Raw genomic sequence first — 22437 nt, forward strand, 5'->3', positions numbered from 1 at the left:
AACTTCCCTTTTCTTCTTGGCTTACAGTAGATTCCACGTCACTTATCGTCTGGCTTCCCTTTGTAGAATGCAAATTCTACCCAGCTGAAAAGTGTTGTCTGTGGTCCTCACTGCTGCACACTTCAGAACCATGATCAGCACATAGTAGGTGCTATTCTAGATGGTGTGGAATTGATGAGTAAATTTCCTTGCTGAACAGGTTGGTGGGATAAAATGAAAGGTGCCTGGGAAGGGTGTGTCAAAGTGTGTGAAGGAAACTGAGCTCCGTCTTGAGAACCAGACCCTTTGCCTTTCTCTTTGGGTGCTTTTCTACCTGCCCAGTGAGCCAGGTGGTTCTGGGAAGAATGCTGAAGATGTGACCTGGTTCTTTTTTAAGCAGTCATGGTCTGTTGGATCTTTGTGAGTTTAAGCTTGCCTTGGCATGAAGAGAATAATCACATTTGGGGAAATAAAAGTAATTACTTCATATTGCTTAATACATCTAATAACTGTTTAATAAAGGATATAAAAATTTCCTTGCTTTTCACCTTAGTAAATGTCACTCAGTCTATAACCTAATTACTTCAATTTTCCATTTAGAAAATTAATTCATTCTGAAGGCATGAAAAAGCAGCTGAGAAATTTTCCTTTCTGGCCAAAGACTTAGAAACTCAGATGAGTTCAAAGACCTCCCAGTCCTCCGAGGTCAAGAGCAGAGCTTTCAAGTTGGCTAAATGGACTTCTACTGGTGTCCCCACTCCTTGAGATTGACCTGAAGTAAATCAATTAAAGCAGATACCAGAGTGTCAGGCTTCTCTCTGTCTTCTTTCCACTTTCAATTTCTTCCTGCAGGGGACTTGCTTGATACACAGAGATCTTAGCAGTAACATTAAATCAGGTAGGAAGGACCTTGTGTCCTTATTTCTTAGTTTCCCCACTTGTGAGAGGGAGAAGAGAAATAAAATTAATTGTGTCAAGTACCTACCGTGTGCCAGACATTTAGCTAGGCTTTCTACACCTCTGGTCTTATTTATTTCCCATATTTTGGTTAAATGAATAAATGAACCGATGAAGAGTGAACATACAAATACTGTTGAATATTCACAAAAGCCTACTATCTTCCCAGTGCTATGTTAAGTATTTTGCAGACGTTTTCTCACTTCCTGTAACAACTCTATAAGAATTGTGATTGCATCACTAGCTCCGTCTTCTAGGTAAAAATGTGGGTTTGGTGAAGGTAAATAGTTTGCCCAAATCACTTAACATGGAAGTAGTAGAGCCTGATGTTGAGGTATTATTTTTGCCAGGTTGAAGCAAAGCTCTAGAGTGTCCAATACCATTTTCAAGATCACGGAGCTAGCATGAGGCAGGTCAACCTGCAGAATGCTTCTTCATGACATAACAGGCTCGTCTTCCTCAAAGTGGTCTCGTGCAGCCTCCAGGCGGCTCTGTCAAATACTTAGATGATCTTACATGCATGTCTGGGATCTCTGTCCAGACACTGGCTCTGCGGTATGCCTGTGTGTGGGCAGGGCTGAGATGCACAGCCGTGGGCCTCTTGGTGCCAGTCCCACAGTGACGGGCTTCCTAATTGCTTCCCACTGAAGCTACTCTCTGTCCTCAAATGTGAGGCCCAGGGAGCAGATGGCTGAGGAAGAGTTTCATAGCGACTTCTGCCGTCCCTGCTTGGAGCAGGGAAGCTGTTGAGATACACTTTGAGAGCTGGGTAGAGACAGAGAAACCCCTGGAGGCCAGGGGGCCAGGTACACTGTGAACACTGACATGAACACATTACCAAGAGGAGACCAAACCTGAGACAGGTGTTTTGCTTTGAAAAGAAGAAAACTCCTTCTTTGGCAGTGCCTAAGTGTCCGAACTCCAGATTCTAAGCACCATCCAAAACAAATTCCAGGGGGCTGGGATCTGGAGTGGGAAGTGGCTCTCCGTGGCTAGAGGAGCATTCTTGTATCCCTGCAGTCTCGTTCTAAGAACTGACTCACCCAATACTAATTACAAGTTTTCTCTGGATAAGGAGACTTTATTTTTTTTTTTTTTTTTTTTTTTTTTTTAAAAGATTTTATTTATTTGACAGGCAGAGATCACAAGTAGGCAGAGAGGCAGGCAGAGAGAGAGAGGAGGAAGCAGGCTCCCTGCTGAGCAGAGAGCCCGATGCGGGACTCGATCCCAGGACCCTGAGATCATGACCTGAGCCGAAGGCAGCGGCTTAACCCACTGAGCCACCCAGGTGCCCCCAAGGATAAGGAGACTTTAATAGATCGTTGTCTCATTGTTCTTTTCACCCAGTGATAAAAATTGATTGTGACTAAGCCTGAATGATACTTACTTTTCTCTTTTCTGCTCCCTCTGCACAGCAAGGGCAAAGTCACCAAGCAGAGGAACTTCCTGCATGTCTCCCTTGTTCTAAGTAGACATCTGTTTTCAGGGTCCTATTAGCGCAATAATCCCTGCTTTGACCATCCTGGGTCCTCAGTCATTATGCGGTACTAATATTGGGATGATGGTGATGTCTAGCCGATGTCCACATGGGTGGGGAAAGAATTATGTTCCTTTCCTTAAACTGTCTGACACAATTCCTGGGGAGGATATTTTTTTTTTTTTTTTAGCAGATTAAGGAAGGACAGCCGTGGGGAGGCTCTGGTTTCCCAGGGCCCCCGACCAGTTTGTGGTGAGAACAGGATCACTTGGAATAGGGTTTGAAAGCCAACAGAATCGACCATGACGGTCTTCAGGGGAACAGGGTGTGTTTCAAGAAACCACTTGTTTCTTTAAATACAAGGATCACCTCTTTCTCTTTCTTGAACTTTAACCATGGACAGATCAATGGGCTTCTGTTATTAAAGAGGATAATCAAAATGGTTTTCCTGAAAGAGCAAAGTTCTTTCCAAAGTAGAATGCATCATTTACTTCTAAAACCTAGGAATTCCTGGTGAGGAAGATAATGGTCTTTCCCTCTTACTTTTACAGATTTCAGAATTCAAACCTACACAAGGGTAGACACAGAGACCAATGGCAGGAAGTTCTTAGTAGGACTGAGCCTTCTTGACACGGACCAATGGATTTGTCCCCAATTCACACTGCTTAAGGCAAATGCTTCCTTTGTTCATATCTGGTTTTCTAAGATTCTCTACTGATGATGTTCACCAACAGAAGTTAAAGCATTAAAAAAATGCAGGAGATGGCATTGAGACAAGGTAAACTGAGCTTGGCAGGCAAAAAAAAAAATGTTATTTACTGAGATGGGGATGAGAGTACAACACACATCTTTAATTTCACAGTTACATTTTAGGTAGAGCATATGTTCAGAAGTTGTGAGCTTTAATATTTTAAGACTCAACGAAAGAATTATAATTCATTGGTGTTCATCAGGATTGTGAAGCTGCCAGGAATTGTGTGGGGTGCTGGGAATAGCAGTTCATGGTGACAGTAAGAAATCGGCCTTCGGTTGTGCATGAGAGCAAGCGGGTGACTGAGTGAGGGTCTGGCCGGGTCAATGCCTCAAATGTGGCATGATTTGAAATCGTGCCATTTCTTGGATGAATCAAGACTACATTTTACTTATTTGTATTTTTTGTTTTATATTGAGAACTTACTAGACTTTAAAGAGGATCATGTGTATTATAAAATATACAATTTTACCTTGCCTCCTGTTCAAAATGTATGTGGGACTTTGTGAGTGGGTATTTACTCTTAAGGAGAGAAACGGGGCATTTGGTGAAGGTGGACAGACACGTGTGGGGAGCACGTGGCAGGGTGCCGTGATGTGGTGGACGCTTTGGGAGCCATAACTGGGATAATGTTGACATTCTATGAGGCTTCTTGGTTTCTAAATAGCAAGCATTCCATTAAGTTGAATCACATGAATTCATCCTATTTGCCCGTTTCTGATCTATAAAAACAGGAATTCCATACAAATCAACCTAATAATAATAGCTTACTGTCACTGTAGTGTTTAAGCATAGGAACAACAACCTCCTGCCCCAAGAATCAGGATGGGCTAGAATTGTCAATAGAATCCTTTGTGGAAGACTTTCCTGGGTCTTCAGCTCCCCCAAATGTCCTGAGTGGTTCAAGGCAGGACCCGAGAACCTCTGGGGAAGAGTTGAGTAGACTTGGCCAACCCCATCCTCCCTGGAAGGAGTGGGAGAACTTCTGCTGATAGTCTCTCCAAAGCTGGAGCAGAGGCAAGGTGGAAACATCACCTCTACGGGGAAGGCAGGCAGCTTCGCCGTGGGGGTGTGTGATGCGGTATCTATTTGTGGATGAGGCTTCCAGGGAGGGAGGGCTGAGGCTCCCTTCTTTACTCTTGCTCGTTTTAGACTTTGAAAGGCCACTGCTCAATTTCCTTCAACACGGAGCATCAGGGAACCTACATTATCTTTAAGCCTCATTACTTGCTTGAGGGTACTTTGGTGCAATGCTAACTCCTCGAACAATTTATGCCCCTGAACAATACTTTAAAGCTTAGCTAATATCTGTGAAGATCCATTGAAGAATTGTCACCTTTTTTCCAAGTCCATACATTATGATAATATATGCAAAACTATGTTTTCTTTTGACATATTTCTGTGTTGGATTTAGGAGCATTTTGAGGCATGTTTAGAGGGTATTTTGTTCTCCTGAAAAGGTTCTGCAAAATAAACATTGATTCTTAGGGTGAGCCATATGATATGCACCTTACTAGTTTTGTTCTCTATCAGAACCAATTCCAGACCAATAGACTCAACTTTGAGCTCTAAAGATTGGTGACCTTAGTATTGTTGGCAAAAGGCCTTGGGAGAAAGTACTGCACAGGAGTCTCTATTGCTGCCCAACACACATGGAAATGACTTCCAACTTGCTCCCTCTCAGTATTGCTGCCCAAACCCATAAGATATGCTCCTCTTGACCTTTTGAGTGCATGTTTTAATTATGATAATGCTACCAGCTGTAACAGGTTTAACAGGATAAACCCTGAAATTTTAGTGGCTTAGCCCAGTGGAATTTATTGCTTATGTAATAGTCCAACAAGTGCGATCAGTGGATGGTTTCCCACACGGTGATTCAGGGATACAAGCTCCTTCCCTATTGTGGTGTCCTCATTTTCTGCATGTGGCTTCCAGGTTCACTGTGGGAAGGGAACAAAAGAATAGTAAAAGCACATTAGCTTCCTAATTCAGCCCAGAAAAGACACACATTATTTCCCTATTAGTTAGAACCAGTATCATGGTCCATCTAGATGCAAGAGGACCTGGAAAATTAGTTTCTTGCAGCAACATTGCACTGAAGAGAGCATGCATGGACCGCTGGCTGTCTGCCACAGTGGAATATCATTCTTTCGGTTTGTTATCATTAAAGACTCAAGATATCCTAATGGCATGCGCTTGGGATTTTTTCTGAAAGATTGTGAGGAGCACACATTCTTGAAAAATTGCTTCTTCTTGGAAAGTCTGCCTTCTCCCAGACAGGCGGCACGTATGGGTGTGACCCTCTGTCGTCTCCGCAGGGTCTTACCTTCCTCCGACTTCTTTTACTCAGTTGACTCTGGGAGGGAGCCGTCTGCCTTCATGTTAGAGATGGCAATTCTATTAGAAATGTCACCTTTGATATCTGTGACACATAGTGATGTGGTATCATTAGGGAGATGCTTTTCTTGGGCCATTATAAATGTCAAATTTGGTTCAGTCAGAAAGCACGGTTGGAGGAACTCACTGTGAATGCTGCATGCGAGGTACCCCCACAAACTCATCTAGGAAATCTCCCATATCGCATGTTTGAGACAGTTGACATGGTTTTCCAGCAACTCAGGGATATGTTCCCAGCCTATTGATTTCATTTGTGAAATTTGAATCTCTAGACAGGGATTTCTGGCTCTGGTCAAATGTGTGCCACAATTCTACAAGTGTGCTAAGTATTTTATTCTTTTGTGTAGCTGAAACACGGAGGGATATTCATGGATAAGAGTTAAGTGGGCAGGAGCAGAAGATTCGAAATCGGCCCCGTGACCTTTTTCACTTTAGTTTGTGCATCCAGTGTGAATACGGCCGTACCCACACCACGGGCGCGTCGTGAGGACCGAGTGAGGTAATGCAAGCAAAATACTTAGCCAAGGACCTGGCACATGGTAAGAGCTCAAAAACAGTAACTCCTCTCTTCCTCCTTCTTCTGTATTAGCAGCCTATTGCTGCTCTAACAAACGACCACAGACAAATTTATTATCGTATGGTCTTGTGAGTCAGAAGTCCAACATGGGTTTTGCAAGGCTAAAATCAAGATGTTGACAGGGCTGGTTCCTTCTGGAGACTTCTTACCGTCCAGCTTCCAGAGGTGCCAACATCCTTTGGCTCATGGTCCCTTCTTGGATCTTCAAAGCTAGCAACAGCAGCTGGGGTCCTTCTCACAGCGCGGTTCATGACCCCAGCCCACTCTTCTGCCCCCATCTGCCATTTTTGAAGACTCTTTTGTCTCCATTGGCATGCCAGGGCACTCCAGAATCCTGCCCCCACATTAAAGCCAGCTGATTAGCGACCTTAATTCCATCTGCCACTGTCACTCCTCCTTGTCAAACACTCTTATTCACGGGTTTGGGGCAGTAGATTTAGACATGTTTGGAGGCCATCATTCTGCCTGCCCTACCTTCTTCTCTTTGTTGTTATCAAAGTGTTTGAACCCTTTATGTTCTGATACCCTGGATATATATTGCTGTCTTTTCTGTTTATAGAGTGAACTCTTCTTAATACAGGAATCTTCCAAAGTAGTTTTTTGATGTCTAACTCCTGTTTTTGCTCCAAAGCAACTATTTTAAGCTCAGTGAACCAGAATAGAGATAGTGCTCTATTATTTACCAGTAACTATTAAAAGCAAAATAATAACACATATTATCATTTTCCCCTTTCGGAGATGCTCCTGCCATTAGAAAATACGTCTCATTTGGAGCCAATATAAACCACCAATAGATGAGCAAACACTCTATCTGGGAGGCATTTATCTCTGCAGAATAATTCTGGAACGATGCTATATTAATTCTCTGTGCTATGTAGGATACTGAAAAGGACAAAAACGAAAATTAAAATTAAAAAGCTTCCGGCACTGTTGGCCTTGTTACTCTCTGACACATAACCCCTTCTTGGTGCATTTGCATAGTTACCAACGTCTTTGGCCATTCCAAAGGCCAGCTCTGAGGGCGGGTTTCCAGGCCATGGGGTTAGAACAGGGTCCGAGGCCTCGAGTGGGTCATATACGAGGGCTGGCCTGGCCATCAGTATTCATGGTCATTCTTTCCCTCCTCTGTGTCCTTTCATAGATGTTCAAATGGACTTGAAAGGTAGTTCCTTGCACAGAGAAGTTACTCTGCTCAGCGGGAAGAAGGACCTGTTTCTTCGCATTAAGCATCTCTCTGCCACTCAGTTCCCACCAGCGTGCAGCAGACACCTCTGGCTTCTGTCCAGTTTCCTCCCGCTGAGCCCCCCGGCCTCTAGTTCCCTCTGTGCATCCTCGCCCGTGGGTGCTGCGGGAGGGGATCCTCCTGGCCAGCCTGGAGGCCAGAGCCTGGGCGCTCGCAGGGGGCCCTCCTGGAGGCGGAGAGTAGAGCCCTGAGCCTGGCTGGGCAGGACACCAGCCTCCCAGGGGGCCGCAGGGAGGGACGGAAATTGGAGAGATGTGGATAAATTCCATTTAGCAAATCACACAATACGGGTGCAGGCACAATGGCCTTTTCCACGGGCCGATTATCCCAGGCAGCGGCTTTGCTGTGTGAGAAAGGAGGGAGCAAGGAGCCGAGTGCCGAAGAAAGGCGCAGGCAGGCAGTGGCAGCAATCAATGCCGTCCTTTGTGGCGCCTGACATCTGAGGGGCTTGTTATCGGCGACTGCCGGCTGCTTTATCTAATGTATCTCCCCAGCTGCCAGGCGCGGCTGATAGGCGCGGGGCGTGTGATGGCCCTGGCAGATAGGAGCCGCCTCCCGGGTGCGGGCGCTGCCACTCTCCAGCAGGGCCTCTCCTCCCTCTCGCAGGGAAGAGGCGACACGCACCTTCTCAGAGTCCCAGCCATGCTCTTTGTTCCTCCGTGGCCTCGAGGAGACAGAAAACCCCAGCCCCCCCCCCAAAGTCTGCCTCCCGCTTCCAAAAGAAGTCCGGGCCAGAGGCAGCTGTGCCCCATGGAGGGACAGACAGACAGGAAGGAGCGTTTGCATTTCTTCATTTGGACCAGATGCTCTTCTCCAGGGTCTGTCCTTTGGTCCCGCCCCCGGGCAGCTGCTGTCGGGCGTGCACAGAGCTCTTCTTTCTTTCTCCTCTTCGGACCCACCCAGGATGAGTGTGTGCAGTTGGTGCTGGGTTTTGATCTTGATTTACGAAGTCTAGCCTCTCTCCAGCGGCACACCTGCAACTGCGCCTACGGAACGCCATGGGTGGGACACATCACCCTTGACCGGACACACCTCCTGGTACCGGAGGCGATCGCAGGCTGGAGGACACTTCTGGGCATCCGGCCCGATCTGGGGTAGTGCTGCACCAGGGAGATGGAGAGGCCACTGCATGACGGTTAGGATGGCAGCGATCAAGAAACCCAAAGACGAGCGCGTCAAGGCGTGCCGTGCAGGGAGTTGTCGCGCCCTGTCCGTGGGCACGCAGAAGGGTGCCACCACTATGGAAAACAGTCTGGGAGTTCCTCAAAATCTTAAAACTAGAACTGGACCTTATGATTCAATAATCCTATTTCTGAGTATTTATCTAAAAGAATTGAAGTCAGGATCTCGAAGAGATAGCTGCTACTCTCCTGTGACTGCTACAGCCTCAGTCACAGCCGCCAAGATTCGGAGACGACCCGGCACTCACCAGTGCGGGAGTTGAAGAACGTGTGGCATATCCGTGCAGCCCAGTGTTACCCAGATTTAAAAAAGAAGCCGATTCTACTACAGTAGATAACAACATGGACAAAACTCAAAACTGTTAGATTAGGTGAATTAAGCTAGTCACAAATGACAAATTCTGTGTGATTCCATTTCTCGGAGGTGTTTAAAATAGGAAATCCACGGAGGTGAAGAGTGGACAGTGGTTGGCAGGGGCTGGAGGAAAGGGACAACTGGAACGTTCCTGGGATGCGGCATGAAGGGTCTCCCGGAGCTGCTGTACAACAGTGCACCTGTCGGCAGCACTCTTCTGTCCTCCATTTAAAAATGTGATAGGACAGATCTCATGTTAAGTGTTCTTACAAAAGGAAAAAAAGAAAAAAGAAAAGAAAAGCGAAGTTTCTAGCACCAGGCATCCTTTGTTTAAAACTTCCTGCTGTCACTTATGGTTGCGACCTCAGGCAGAAACTCAGTCTTGCTGCTGTTTCGTCGTCTACCAAGTGGTAACAATGCCCACATTTTTAGCCGTTGTGAGAATTAAATGAATCACCCTTGCCTGGTGCCTGGTGCATAGTAGATTCTCAGTATGTGTAAGGTATCATTATCTGGTCCATCTTCTTAGGAAGGGCTACACCAAAACTATTTTAAGTGTGTGGTTGAATGTCTCCATCATTTGGATATTTCCAGGAAAAGAAGTTCTTCCAACACCATATGGATGAATTAATGTATAGCTAAAGTAATGAATTCTTACACTGGTCTATTTTTACGTTCCCTGTCCTCTCTTGGCCCCGCATTTGGATACTTCTCTTCCCACATTTAAAGTATGTTTCCTCTATCACCAATCAATAAGTTCTTGCATTATGTAGGCTGTTATATTAAAAAAAAATAGAGAATGAAGAAGCAGTGTGTTCTAGAGAGCCTGTGCTCGGGGTACAGCAGGGGAACAGAGGAGGCTGGTCTCGGCGACCATGTCCTATGACCTACCATCCATGATCCCTGGCGGTTTCTTCTTCCCTGTGAGCATGGCTTCTTTTTTTGAGACATGATTAAAATGATCTCTGCCGCTTAAAGTTTTGGGCATCTGCACGAAAATGTCAACTCAGAGCTTGGCATAAATTTACACTTGTTTCTGGAGGTCCTGAATTTGTTAAGATAACCGTTACTGGTGAAATTAACCATTTTCCCCCTAATGTGAATTTTTGCTATTGTGTTGTGTGTCTGAGAAAAGCATCATTTAACACCAAAAAAAAAAAAAAAAAGTAGTTTTCGAAGTGCATAGATAGAGCAATATTCATCATCTCTATTATCTGTTGAGCTACAAGGGATTCTTTGCCAAATATGATAATTAATTAGCTCTGTACTTGAACTCCAGGGCGATTGCCTCTCATTAGGGGCTGGAGTGGCCCCTGTGTGTGGCTGCTCAGCTGGCTCAGCCGGATGGTGCTTGGGGAAGCTCTGAGAAGAAAAACAACATCAGTAGAATTATAAGTAAAAAACAAAACAAAACAAAACAAAAAAATACCCCCCCCCAAAACCCCCAAAGCAATATCAAAACACAAAGTCAGATGCTTATGATGTACTTTTACAAGCTTGGTGTTTCTTTTCTTGAAAAAACTTAGTAAATAGAAGGCTTGGGATGTGGGCTATTATTGGAATAAGAAAATAATACCCTTATGATCGATATCACTGACACAGTTCTGGAGAAAAAGAAAAACCAAGCCTTTTAAAATACATTTGGCATTTTAAAATATATTGCTGCACTTTGTTCTCCACTAATTCGGTTTTCAACCTGGTTGCAGGCTCTGATTTAGTTTGGAGCTGCTGTCTGCATCATTTCGTTACTGTGACGCCACGCCGGAGACAGGTGCAGCATAAAAGGCCATCTTTGTTCTCAGGGCAGCAAGGGTCCTGAAGCTTGACGAGAAACAGGGGTGTCTTCTTCTGTTCTCTGGAACCCCCAAAAGAACAAAACAAGCACGTAGTACAAGTGTAACCGTCTGTGCCCGCCATGTCTCCCCGTCCGCCCCTCGCCCCCCAGCTGCGACCCCCTCCCCCAGCCTCCATCCGCATTCAGTCCTCTCCGCAGAAAAGCCACATGCTCTTGGCCTGGCCCTCCTGAGTCCCCCGCAGGTGCCCTCTGAGTCCCCTTTCCTCCTGAGAGCCCCCACCCAGGTCTGTGTGGGTGTCCACCCAGACATGCGTGGGCCACGTCACCTGCGGGAGAATTTCTGTGTCTGCAAAACCAAGAGGCGAGAGGGAACCTGCTTCTCCCAAGAGCATGTTTACATCTGTCTGAACTTCACAGCAGCTGAAATATTTATGCGTGTTCGGTGTGTGCGCTGAGCCGGGCCGGATCACGGAAGCTCCAGCCGCCCCGTGGATGGAGTTTGTGACCCCCTGCTCCCACTGAGCTCCCCCCCCCCCCACTCCACCGACACTGACATTTGTCCTAAACCCTCTCTTAATGCTGTAACATAATTCATTAGGACAGCCTTAATGAGCGGATAATTAGTCTGGGGGGAGGTGGGGAAGAGGGAGTGGGCAGAAATGCCAGACTCCGAGAAAAGTCGAGCAGGCTGGGGCTTCCTAAAGAGCCCTGGGAGAGCTTTTAGTCAACAAAATGGATCACACTTGCAGGCAGTAAAACTTTCAAATGACCTTCATGTCAAAATATTAGGCTGCTATTTTTCGCTGGATGGTCGTTTCATAAACATAAAAAGCACACACATCATTCAGAGCGCAGCGAAACTTGTCTCCAATACGTGGAGCTCCCCCCTTTGTAGAAAGACTAATGGAGGCTCCGCACAGTGGAGAAAATGACAGAATGTCCCAGCCTTTCCCTTGGGCTGAAACACGTGTTTCCAGCAGGCGTGCCTCAGCTCTTCAGCCCCCCGACCCGCTCTCCCTCTTTAAAGGAAAACATTAAACTATGTACATGGACATAGGGGTAGATGGGAGAGAAAGATATAAATCCTAGAGAAATTTTGCTTATCTTCATTCAGGAAAATTGCCCACAGAGTTGCACAATTTACAGAAAAGGCAACGGCATTAATACTCGATTAATACTCGAGGAGCAGTCGGAAGACAGGGTTATAATGAACAGCTGAAAGTAGCTCTTCTTAATGTGGAGAAAAAAATCACCACGACGGGCAACAATAGATATTTTTACTTCTCGGAATCCATTTCTTCTCAAGGTTAAACTTCAGGAGGGCAAACGGATATCTGAATGTGCACTGTTGAAATGAGAGTTAGCATAACCCCATTCCCAGGAGTGGGTTGTCTGTCTCCTGCTGGTGCACCCCTCACCCCTACATCTAGGAAGCACCAGGGGTGCGGAGTGCATGTGAGCCAAAGCAGTACCAGAGAACTGAGGATGCGTTCTGATTTGAGCTCCACATCCGGTCTGAGTAGTGACTCGAGGGTAAGGCACCGGCTTGGGGAATGGCGAACAATGATGATCGGAGGCACACAGAAAATCCAGTTACTGATAAAGATGAGAATAAGTAATTATGTGTCATGTTCGAATAGTCCCCTGGTTACCAGTCAATAAAGATAATGCACATTAAAAGTGCTTTGCCAAGAAAAAGGCATTACATAAATGCTGTGTTTTATTGTTGCTATCAGAATTAAGAGGTGATTACTTAGCTTTGGTTTCAGTGGCATAAATAAGATTTAGCCCTGCCTCTTTCCGTCACCTTTGACGTCCCTTGTTCAAACAGAATTCCTTCCTGCTCTTAAGATGGAAATCACCAGATGTGCTGCTGAGTAAAGCACAATCCACAGGCTCTACAATCAAGCCCTTGCAGAGGGTTTGTGAAAGCAAGCCTTCTCAGCATTAATCTAGATTATGTCTTGGCAAATGGCTTTTTGTCATAGCCGTCATCGGACGAGCCAGCGACACGGCCTGACAGCTGGGTGCCAGCCGTGCTTGTGGGTGAGGGTCTAGGACGGTCGGCTCTCCTTTCCCATCCAATGCTTCTCAAACTCGAGCATCGGTGCAAATCAGCAGCAGGGGCGATCTGACTCAGAGGGTCCAGGTGGGGACCTAGGGGAGGGGGTCCGCATTTCTAACAAGCTCTCAGGGGATGTCATTGCTGCTGGCCCAAGGACAACGAGCCCTTGGCGTTTATAGTCATCTGATAGGGTTCATTTCACAAGACCTGTTTCTCAGAGACCGTTTCCTGCCCAGCCCCCAGCTGCAGTTAGGGTCCAGACCAGCCGGTGAACAGAAGGGCACGTGGCTGGGAGGTCACAGCTCCCAATTACGAATCAGCACCAGCATGTATCATCCAAGATGACCCCATCGATTCTGCTTTTCTAAACCTTTAATACAGTAAGATGTTATATATTCTCCCAATATGCTTTAAAATTTTTTAAATTATTTAAAAATTTTTTAAAAATATTTTATGTATTTAGTTGAGAGAAAGAGAGAGAGAGAGAGAGAGAGAGAGAATGAACTAAGAGAGGGACAGAGGGAGAGGGAGAAGCAGGCTTCTGGGGCTCAATCCCAAGATCCCAGGATCATGACCTGTGCTGAAGGCAGATGCTCAATTGACTGAGCCACTGAGGCGCCCCTCTCCCAACACACTTTTAGATTTTATACAGGGAAGGTTTTTTTCTTGTATGAACATGACAAAACTCTTTAAAGCAGAACACGAGCTTCTAATATTAGAAATAAAAACAAAGGGATGCTTCCCCATAGCCTGAGTGAGTAGAGGAGTTATGAGTCCGGCTGGGGTTTGGAGGTGGGGAGACGCTATTTTAGATACGTTAAAGGGACTCAGTGTAAAGCCAGGGTTTCCCATGGAAAGATGTGACTCTCCAAAGGGCCTGTTATGAGTGTTTGTCCAGCAAGTTGGGAGTTAGTCCAGACTTGCAATGTGGTTCAGTGGCTGAATTTCTTACTAGAGAAGATTGTTTCCCATCTGAGCAATACCTTCTTCTCCAAGCCGCCAGCTTGCCGCGCAGGTTGGGGTTCTTGAATTGTCCATCCCCAGCATCCACCCTCAACTGCTTTTAGGACACAGGGTAGCCTGGGCAGCGCCGGAAACCCGGGAGCCACTTTCATACTAACTTGTGGGGACGAATCCAGGACCCGGGTCCATGTCGTTGGTTTGTCCTGCGGACGCCAGTCCATGTGCTGGATCTCTCCGTAATCATAGGCCTACCGGGGCAGCCAGCGGTAATCTGACGGTTGTTGTCCCAGGGCCTCGTTTTCAATTTATTGACATTTATAGGAGCTTTGCTTGTCAGGGTATAGCGGTCCTCAACGAGGACCACTCTGGAGGAGTCTGAGCGGATACGAGCAGGAACTTCGCTCCCACGGACCTCGGCAGAGCTGGCAATATCATCTCAAGTTGCAATCAGAGATTGGTTCCAAGGAAGTTGCTCTGCAGTTTTTACTACGTCAAGTCTTCCTCACCTGCAGAGAAAAGTCAAATAACAAGGGAAAAGCCCCCAAGTGGGCATCAAGTCCTGTCAATCCTATCTTCATAACGCGGTCTCTATTCATTCCTCATCTGCTGGAGGGAAGCCCCAGCACCGCCCTGGGCCGCTGTGATCACCCCCGGGACCTCTTTCCTGTCTGGGATTTCTCGTGCAACCAAACTCCTTTTAGGTTTATCCGGTGGAGCCTTTGACTCGTGTATCCTAAAGGAGCGCCCTGACTGTATCCTACCCACGACCAGGCGTGTCCTCCCCTGCCTTCCTCACTTAGGTTCCAGCCCCTCGGTTCACTGGAGCGGCTTCTGCCGGAGCCGCAGAGCGCGGAGAGCGGCTGCCGTCTCTAGCTCCAGGTGAGTTTCAGCCGATGGCCTGAGGGGCCGAGGGGACACACGGATTTTCTGGGCAGGAAAGAAAGCTGAGTCACTCCCAGGAAAGAAGGAAACTCGAGGAGCCTCAGCTGCCAGAGCTGGGTTCGGACGCAGGAGCATTCACGTCCCTGGAACCCTCCCCCCCAGGCGCCATCCGCAGAAATGACCCCTCCAGCCACCTTGGCCAAGTTCAGCAACCTCAGGGGAAAGAGGAAAGAACAGCTCCCACATTGACCAGGGAGGGCCAGGCAAGGCGTCTGGCTCTGAGAGGGCCACGTGCCCCCGTGTTTGGCGGCACTTTGCTGGGCGGTGGGACCGAGAGGCGAGATGGCAAGCCCAGGGGCCTCCATTCGGCTGGGAGCTGCAGCGCCCTGGACTGGTGAGAACGGGAGCCAGCTTCCTGCAGAAGGAGGGCCGGGGCAGCCCCAGGACGGGCTGGCCACAGCATACACCCACGTCGCCATCCACGAGAAAGTGAGGGTTTGCCTCTGTAAGGAAGAACATAGCATCCCCGTGTCCTGAGATGGACTCCCGAGGTGGACCCCTGAGGTCCTTAGAGTGAAACAGCCCAAACCTGCTCCTCTTTAAGGTTCCACCATCTCAAGGCCTTTGGTAAGAGGGACAGTCAGAATGATTTCAGCTTAACCAGTTCTACCCAAGTCCTAGCTTCACTTTCCCCCTGGAATTCTTATGCCCTTAATCTGTTCTGTGGGGTCTGGCACAGAAAGGACCTCTGTTCCTGACTCCGCGGAGAAGCTGTGCTGTCCCTGGAATGCCGAGATTCATCTGGAAAGGGTCCCAGTCTGGCGGCTTTGCTGGAGACCAGAGCCAGCTCCATCCCTGCCCCCGCCTGCAGACCACCCTCCTGGGACCGGATGGACGGTGTGGTCCCCGAAGAAACCCGATCCCTGTTTCCTTCTGCCCAGTTTCAGGCTGTGTGCCTGATGTCCCCTGGGGAGCCGCCCAACCTCGAAGCCACCGAGCCTAGCGGCCCATCCGGACTGGAACTGAGGACTTTGCCAGGTGCCCGCGTTCAGAGAGATGGTGGCGCTTATGGTCTCCGTGCCTCTGGCTCCTGTGAGCTGTCAGCCCTCTCGCATCCTCATCCCATTTCCCAGACTCTCAGGGGCTTGGGGGGCGGGGGTGGTGCTGAAGCTCGGGGTGTCTGGGTTCGGACCCAACTCCGAGTGCCCATGGGGCCCGAACACAGGACTCACACTCTTGAGGACTCATTTCCTCCTGTGGGAAACCAGGCTGGCTGCCCCCATCTCGGATGGCTGTGAGGAAAGCCCCAGGTCCCAGGGGAGGCCCTCACTGTGAGTTTCCTGGCTCCCCCGTGCCTCCAGCCCTTCCTCATCCGTGGAACGCTGTTCGCAGTCCTCCCACCACAAGCCTGGTGCTCCCTGGCTGCATCCTCCCTGCCCATGGCTTTGCTCAGGGATGATTCTCCGAATTTTCTGGACCGCCACGTCAGCCCCGGGGAACACGCTGTTCTCTGAGCTGAGCCAGAGACTCCCCTGGGTTCCCTCCTCAGGACACGAGGCCACGCGACCTGGTGTGTGAATGACACCGCAGGGATTGTCTTCTTGCTCTCTCCACGCTCATGGTGTAGTAGCTGCTCACTAAACAAATGGTCCCGGGCTACAGTGACTGTCACCCTTCCGTCTGCTCCAAACCAAGTGCCGAGTGGGGTTCTCTTTCTTCCTACCCCTGGGTCCTGGAGGAAGCCAGGGCATATCGATGACCAGAATCTTCTCAGCGAAGAGGGCAGTAAGCCAAGGGAGAGTTCTTCAAGCTAAAGAGGAAAAATTAAGTGTCAGTAATTGGAAGCTGGCCATTGTCCTTGCCCCGGGACGACCTGAATGGTGGGGCGCACCCAGTGTGGCCCTCAAGCCTGGCTTTCATTGTTTCTTGTTTTCACCAAGTTGATGCTTGACCAAAAAGGCTAAGACTGTCTTTCTATCCCCATCTCTCTTCTTTCCTTGAGACTTTATCAAGGTTTCACGACACAGACATTTTCTGTTTTTCTTCCTTTTCTGTTGTGCACCTTTTTCTCTCTTCATGTTCTCCTCTCCCTCCCCCTCCTAGAGCCTAGAATAGTGAGCAGTATTCTGTGCCATGTGCACTTTCAATGTTTGCTCGCTGGATTAATTTTTTTTCACCATTTTTAAAAAGGAGAATTCATGGGGGTGGTTTTGGGTTCACAACAAAACTGAGAAGACAGCACAGATTCCCCACACATGTACCTGCCCCCACATGCACTTGCCCCCACACATGTACCTGCCTCCCCAACATACATCTGCTCCCACACATGCACCTGCTCCCACACATGTACCTGCCCCCTCACACCTACCCCCCACATGCTCCTGCCCCCACACACTTGCCCACCATACATGCACCTGCCCCCACCACACTCGCCCACACACATACCTGCCCCCACATGCACCTGGCCCCACACGCACCTGGCCCCACATGCACCTACCCTCCCCTACATGTGCACTCTTTCTGCACTACAGTATCACTCACTAGCTTATGAACTTACAGACCCATCATTATCACCCAGAGTCCTCAGTTCACAATGCGTGTTGTCTCCGTGTACATTCTGTGGGTTTGGACAAATGTATAACGACACGTATCCCGTATTATGGTATCGTAGAAAGTATTTTCATTGACCTGAAAGTCCTCTGTGCTCCACCCACTCCTCCCTCCCTCTCTCGCCCCTGAAAATCACTTCCCTTTTTAGTGTCTTCATAGTTTTGCCTTTTACAGAACATCATAAAGTTGGAATCCTACAGTATGTAGATTTGTCAAATCGGCTTTTTTCACTTAGTAATAGGTAGTTAAATTTCTTCCATGTCTTTCCACAGTTTGAGGGCTCATTTCTTTTTAGTGCTGAGTAACATTCCATTGTCTGGATGGACCATAGTTTATTTAAACATTCACCTGCTGAAGGATAGCTGGGTTGTTTCCAAGTCTTGATGACTATGAATAAAGCTACTATAAACATCTGTTTTTGTGTGGACATTCAGTTTTCAGATTCTTTGGGTAAAGACTAAGAAACACAATTGCTGGATCATATGGTAAAAATATGTTTAGCTTTGTAAGAAATTGTCAGACTGTCTTCCAATATGGCCGACCCATTTTGTACGGCCGTCAGTAGTGAATGAGAGTTCCTTTCACTTCGCATCTTCACCCACATTTGCGTTGTCAGTGTTCCAGATTGTGACCATTCCTATAGCTGTAGAGTGGTATCTCTCTACTTTAATTTGCATTTCCCTGATGACATATGATGTGGAGCATGCTTTCATATGTTTATTTGCCATCCTATATGTCTTTTCTGGTGAGGCGTGTTAAGATCTTAGGCCCATTTTTTTTTTTTTTTAATTGGGTTGTTTGTTTTCTTATTGTTGAGTTTTAAGAGCTCTTTGTATATTTTGGATAACAGTTCTTTATCAGTTGTGACTTCTGGAAATACCCTCTTCCACATGTGGTTTGTCTTCTTACTCTTCTGACAGTGTCTTGCATAATGGAAGTTGTTAATTTTAATTAAGTCCAGCTTATCAATTATTTCTTTCATGGATCATGCCTTTGGTGTTGTGCCTAATAAGTCATCATCCCACCCAAGGTCATGTAGGTTTTCTCTTACATTATCTTATAGGAATTTTATTTTACATTTAGGTCTATGACACATTTTGAGTTAATTTCTATGAACAGTTTAAGTCTCTGTCTGGATTTATTTTTGCATGCGGGTGTCCAATTGTTCTAACGCCCTTTGTTGAAGAGACTATCTTTGCTCCCATTATATTGCCTTTGCTACTTAATGGAAGATCAATCAACAGTGTTGATGTGGATTTATTTCTGGGCTCTCCCTTCTGTTCCACTGATCCAATCTACTTGTCTCTTCTGTCACCAATACTCCACTGCCTTGATGACTGTACTTTATAGTAAGTCTTCAGTACCCTGATTCCGTATCTTTTCCCCCATGTGCTTAAGTAGAAAGTGCCCTACACTTAAATAATATCAGCTTTTTGAGCTGAGAGACTCAGTGCCATTATGATATTGATTTAACTTTACCAGATGGCTGGGAGGCTGAGATTCTCTCCATAGAGGGATATCCTTGACTTCTCATGTATTTAGAAGGAATACTGCAACCAATAAAATTAATAAAAAGGGAGAAGGCTTATGTGCATGCCTTTCTACAACGGCCCTGTGTGTGGACATGGAGTTTTCATAGGATCTTTTGGGTTTGAGCCCATTCCTCAAAGATAGGAAGTGAATAATTTGTAAAGAGAAGAATCTATTTCCATTAGTTTTGAGGACTGTCCCTTCATTACACCATTTAACAGAAGAGGTTGGGTTTCTGTTGTAATTGCTCTTTTGTTTTCTCTGTAGCCCTCCCCTCGTATTTACGTGTTTCGGAAGTGTGCTTGACACCTGTGTTCTCTAGCGAGTTGTCTCAATGACACACACAAGAAAATCAGAGATGAAGTTGGACTGAAGCCTATTTGAAGATCTGTTCCAAGCATTGAGATTCTTTTCCATATCTCTGTTAGGGAAGTTCTCTGCAGTTTGATTTCAGATTGGGCTATGTCTTGCTTTGAGACTTCCACATAATTCTTCCCCATTTCTGCCCCCACTGAGGCCATTTCGTCCATTATCGCTCAGAGAAAACCTATGGAGGATTTCAGCCACCCGGGATGCTGATCTGAAGGTTGCAGGATTGAGCTGGTGTGATCAGTCAACAGGCATCCTTTGAAGCAACTGAATGCATCTCCTTAGACTTTTTAGTTCGTGGTGCTGTGTCCAAAGGAGCTCTTTCTTCCTTTAGCTCCAGGTAAAGTTTTATGAGATGGTAATAAAGCCTTGGAAGTTGAACTCTTAATGGAGATATTGCCTAAATCTCTAAATCTCTAATTTTAATGGAGATATTGCCTAAATTTCTAGTATAGGGGCTTTTAAGGGAGGTTGTGGGATGAGTGACAAGAGAGGAGAAAGTCATGAAGTACATGATGACACGTCCTCTGGGACCACATTGGAAGTAGTCACACAGTTGCAACCCAGGTGGAAAGGGCATGCAACCCAAGCTCCAGAATAGGTGTTTATTGTATTTTTGAAAGACTGAAAGGTATAACTGAATCTCCTGATCTCAGATCCATGGGTTGTCCCTTAGTCTTGGTACAGCTGGACACTTAGTGTTGAATAAGACAAAATGTGGAGAAGCCCCTGTTGGTCAGTGGTGTTAAAATGAAATGAAGATCGCTGCCCACCCCCAACCCCCTACATATGAAAAGAGAAGCCCCTGAATGATTAAAAAACCAAGCTATAATGCCGCAATTTTATAAACTCTCAGAGTCTTCAAGTTCTTAAAGAGACGACTTTGGGCAGACACCTGAGTTCCTTCATCTCAGAGTCATTTCTGTTAAAAATGAAACCTGCTTCAATGGGGTTGTCGAAGGCAGTCCTACCTGACTTGTATTTGATGCTGGTCAAAAGTTAGTGATGTTTAAAGGCACGCCGATGGAAGATTTTTGTGTATATTACCATAGTAAACTTCCCGTGCCAGAAAATAAATAGAAGCTAAAGATCTTCCCACAGTTGTGAAATGAAAACGCAACTAGGGATGGACGAACAGTCTGTACGTTCTACCCGGACACTAAAGACAAAGAAACTGCAGAATTACTGAGAGAACATGGCTCAGGGAGGTTTTATAAAAATTTTAAGTGACAAAGTTCTGTTTTTAAATGATCTCTCTGTGGAACCCTGCTAAGAACTGAACTGTGGTTCCTATCTCCACCCAACACACACCAGTGTCTTATGCTGACACTCTAACCCCCAGTTTGATGGCTTTTGGGAGGGGATTAGGTTTAGGTGAGGTCAGGAAGGTGGAAACCCCCATAATAGGATTAGTGCTTTTTTTTTTTTTTTTTTTTTTTTTGCCTTAATTGAAGTGTAGTTGACATACAATGTAACACTAGTTTCAGGTGTTCAACTTAGTGGTCTGACAAGGGATTAGTGCTCTTTTAGGAGAAGACACAGATAGTTGCTCTCTCTTTCTCTGTGCCATGTGAAGACAAAAGGTTGAGAAAGGTAGTTGTCAGTAAGCCAGGAGAAGAGTCCACTGTGGAAACCAACCCTGCGGGCACCTTCCAGAACTGTGAGAAATAAATACCAGTTGTTTAAGACCCTCAGTCTGTGGTATTTTGTGATAGCAGCCCAAGCAGACTAATAGAAATCCTGATCCATAAAACAGATGAAAGTGGTACTTATTATGCGTAATTTTATATCATATATCATTACACAGAGTTTATGATATATGACAAGGATCCTGTCAGAAAATTGTGTATTATATATTATATATAAATGTTTTGTAAGTAAACTTTGTAACATTTACTTAGGATAACATCAACTAATGAAAAATTCTAGTTAGTTTGATGCTGTCTGATGTGTCCAATTTGATTTATAGCATTTTGGAGTATTTGTGGTGTTTTCTGTATTTATGTTAATTGTCAAAAAGTTTTAAAATTCAAATCAAATATTTGCAGAATCTCAAAGCAGTTCTTTGAAACTTGGTTCCAGAAGTTTGAAAACAATTGACTGAAACTGTATGGACTGCATTTAGGCATTTCTGGAAGGTGTTTTGAAGAGCCGTGTGGTAGGAATGTGGACTTGTTAGTAGCATGGAGGCCACACAGCTGGGTGTGTAAGAACACGGGCTCTGTCTGTGAGGAAATGTGGGCTCCACTTCCCTGATTTATAAAATGGGGCTTGTTGCTGGGGCTGCCATAGCATTCTGTGACAAACCGGGTGGCATGGACAGCAGAAATATTTCCTCATGGGTCCTGGAGGCAGGATGTCCTTAGTCAAGTTGCCATCCTGGTCCGTTTCTGCTGAGGCCTCTCTTTCTGGCTTGCAGATGACCACCTTCTCTCCATGTCTTCATGTGGTTTTTCCTCTGTGTGTGAGTCCTAAGAGCTCTGGACTCTTCCTCTTCTTAGACGGACACTAGTTCTATCACATTTGGGCCCCATTTGACCTTAATTTCTACGCTACAGTTCCTATCTCCAAATATAATCCCCTTGGGGGCTGGGGTTTCCAACTATGGATTTTGGAGGTACACCATTCTGTCCACAAGAGGGGTGATTAGATATTTATCTCATAGGAATGGTGAGAGTTTCAAGTGGGTTGATACATGGGAAAGGCTTAGAACAGTGTCTGACACAGGTACATTCCTAATCATCATTAGCTGTGTTTTTATTTGAAAATCATGGCTTCAGAGAAGCAACCACAACCTTAATTAAGACAGTCAGCCAACACTGGGAAGCACTGGACATTTTCATGTGTTTTCCCTCCGTGTGGTCTTGGTAGGAGGCACCGCCAGGGTCCTCCAGTGAGGGAGACCCATGGAGCTGCTCATGCTTTGGCAGCTGAGTGTGTCAGAGGTGGCTGTCAGTGGGAGCGTTGACACACAAGGTAGAACATTAATTAGCCAAGACAAGAAAAACATGGATGAAGGAAAAACGTCTTTGAAGTTCCATTCCTCCTTCCTTATCCTTGTTGTGGGCTTTTTCTAGTTGTGGAAAGCCTGGTGTGAAGGAAGGAAACAGGACCGTCCAGCTGGATGTGAAGTAGGACTGGGGACTCATGTGCAGACCTCTGTGTGGGTGTTTGGACAACTTCCAGGCATATGGTGACCTGAGGTGAGGTGGCCAAGCCCCTGGGCTGAACTGAGCAGGCGGGCATAGTGCACAGACACACACACAGACAGACCCAGACTTCCAGGTGTAACTTCGAGAAATTTCA

Source organism: Mustela nigripes, chromosome 5 (assembly GCF_022355385.1).
Source record: "Mustela nigripes isolate SB6536 chromosome 5, MUSNIG.SB6536, whole genome shotgun sequence".
NCBI lineage: Eukaryota > Metazoa > Chordata > Mammalia > Carnivora > Mustelidae > Mustela > Mustela nigripes.